Source organism: Pundamilia nyererei, unplaced genomic scaffold (genome assembly GCF_000239375.1).
Source record: "Pundamilia nyererei isolate P.nyererei 1_Seehausen unplaced genomic scaffold, PunNye1.0 scaffold00092, whole genome shotgun sequence".
Classification (NCBI taxonomy): Eukaryota; Metazoa; Chordata; class Actinopteri; order Cichliformes; family Cichlidae; genus Pundamilia; species Pundamilia nyererei.
In genome coordinates this window covers 2,228,402-2,231,300 of record NW_005187493.1, presented here as the reverse complement: position 1 = coordinate 2,231,300, position 2,899 = coordinate 2,228,402, and positions in this window count along the sequence as shown.

Below are 2,899 nucleotides of genomic sequence, written 5' to 3'. Positions count from 1 at the left end.
TATATATATATATATATATATGTGTGTGTGTGTGTGTGTGTGTGTGTGTGTGTATATATATATGTATATATGACTTTTGTGTATGTATATATATAGATATGTGTGTGTGTGTGTGTATGTATACAAAAGTCTTTTATGTGGGAGCAAATTCAGCAGCCATTAAAGCTCAGAAATAACTGAGCAAAATATAGATATGTCAGACTGTTTTCATGTTCCTGACCTTTAAACTGGTCCTCGTTTAGTCAGAGGCTGAATTAACCTTCATTAACAAAGAATAGGTGTGTGTGTGTGTGTGTGTGCATGTGCGTGAATGTTGCCTGACCCAGACTAATTTGTGAAAGTCCACAGACACCACTGGGCAGAGTAGCGCTCCTTGAACTAGTATTCCTCAGACTCTTGGTGTGTTTGTATTTGCTCAGGAGCGTGTGCGTGTGTGTGCATATCTTTGTAATGGTGCGTGCTTGTGTGTGTGAGCGTTGTACACAGGGCTGCCTGTGCTGAGGGAGAGAGAGTGAAGCCTATTGATTATTTTAATCCTCCTATTTGTGAGTCTGTGATCCTCTCGGCTCAGCCTTCCACAGGGGGATTGCTAATGGGGCTGAACGCTTCCCTCCTCAGCCCTCTCCTCTCCCTGTCCAATTAACTTAACGCTGGAATCTGCAAGGAGGGAGTGCTGGGACTCAGAGGGAGGGAGACACTGCTGAGATACATGCCCAACAACCCCCCGTGCAGCATTCCCCTTACCTACTGTCCACATTCAGCAAGAACCTCCTCGTTCTGAATAGTATAAGCGCTCACCTTTAATTAAAGATCCATCTCCTTGTTTTTATTCCAGGGAGGTGAGACTCTTTCATGTTTCAATGTTTCACTTTCAGTGGGTGGCTTCGGAAAGGGCCAGAAGCAGCAGCAGGTGAAGAAACAAGTCTGATAATGGGAAAGCTCTCTTCAAACAGGTTGCTGTAGCAGCAATTAAGACAAATCTTTGACATTTCAATAACTATTTGCAACACTAGTACGTTCAGCTCACTCATGAAGAATTTTAGGCATCAAGCTTTTTGATCATAAACCTGAAACAAAGGTATTCACCAGGCATTGTTTTATGCAATTCAATTTTATATGCAGGCTCCTCTGTCTACACTGGATGTTTGTAGGCAGTGCAAAAGCAACCATGTACAAACCACAGCGCATTTTTCTTATTTATATTATTTTTGATCAATAGTTGAATTTTGTGCTTAGTACAAAAAATGTTAGCATGCTAACATGGATGGAAAAACCTTCAAAACATCAACATGTTAGGATTCTAAGCCTGTTTGGATGTTAAAGTTATCATTCAGGTCAAAGCAACACTTTAAAAAAATCAGAATATTGTAAAAAGAAACATGTCTACGTAAATACTGCCTGTTAAAGATATGCCTTTTTTTTTAACAGAACAAAATAGATCAGAATATCAAATATGCGCCCATTTGTCAACATTGTGTGGCTATGGATGCCTGTGGCTGACATGCTCCTGCTTAACCAACTCACTAAATTTGGAATAACTTATTTTTGTGTATGTTTTGTTTTGGGGATTTACTGCCACTAAAATCCTACAAAGAGAAACACACAGCTAAAAATGTCCACAAATACATGTAGTTTACAGTAAGATCAATGTTTTTGCACACATACAACGTGTTGCAATTCCACCTTTACAGTGCTTATTATCCTGACCAATTTGCACATTGCCAGAAATGTAAATTCAGTTAAATTTAATTTTCCACATTTGCACGATAATTTGCAAAGCTCATAAACCCATAATTTATTCACAATAGAACACAGAGAACTTATTAGATGTAGTTTAGAATTGTCTTGCTGAAATATTATAGGCCTTCCCACCCTGGTGGGAGCACATGTTGTTCTAAAACCTATATATACATTTCTGCATTTTTGGGCCATTCCAGTTGTGCCAGCTGCCAATTCAATAGAAAATGATGCATCCCGTACCATCAAAGATGCAGAATGGTCCCTCTCTTCTTTCCATGTTTTCCAAAGAGATTTGTCTGTACACAGACCAGTTCTCCACTTTGTCTCAGTCCAGATCTCAGAGATGATGGTGGTGTTTGAGGATCCTGTTGAAGCTTTAATCTGCATTTGTGTATGGCACAGCAAACTGTGTTCACAGAAAATGATTTCTGGAACTGTTCCTCAGCTTGTGCAGTGATTTCTATGCCTGTATTTAATGCAGTGCTGCCACAGGGCCAGTGATTTCACACAGATTGCACACAGAGATTTCTCCAGATTCTCTGAATTCTTTGACATTATGCAATGTAGATGATATCGAAGAGATATTCAGTCTTCAAACTTTTATGTTTAGGACCATTGTCCTAAAATTGTTCAGCAGTTTGTAGATACCGTTTTGGGTTCTGGTTGCAGATTGATGAACATTTGCCTATTTTTTCTTCTGAGAAACTGTGCCACTATAAAATGTTCTTTTTATACCCAATCATGTAACAGATGAACTAATAAGTTTTATTACTCCAATCTAATTAACTTTTTTAAATTACCACCTACTTTTCCAGCCTTTTGCTAATATGAGCTAATATTTTTCACTGGGCAGATTTGCTAAACAGAGAAAGTTAAATAGTGCTCATAGGTGTAGTTAGTTTTACAGGTAATTTTAAAAAGTTGCAAAGCTGTATTTTAAACACAGGTGTAGACAGATTATTATTATTGATGCAAATACCAGTAAGCATTAGGAAACCAGTTTGCTTGTTTTAAAGATTCTCCTCTCTCTATTTTGTGCCTTGAGAAAGGAGCATATCGTTAGCTTCATAGCATAAGTGCCTAAGTCATTTTTTGTGTTTTCGGAAAACAAGAAAAAACTAATTTTCTAAATGTTAGAAAATTAGTTTTTTCTTGTTTT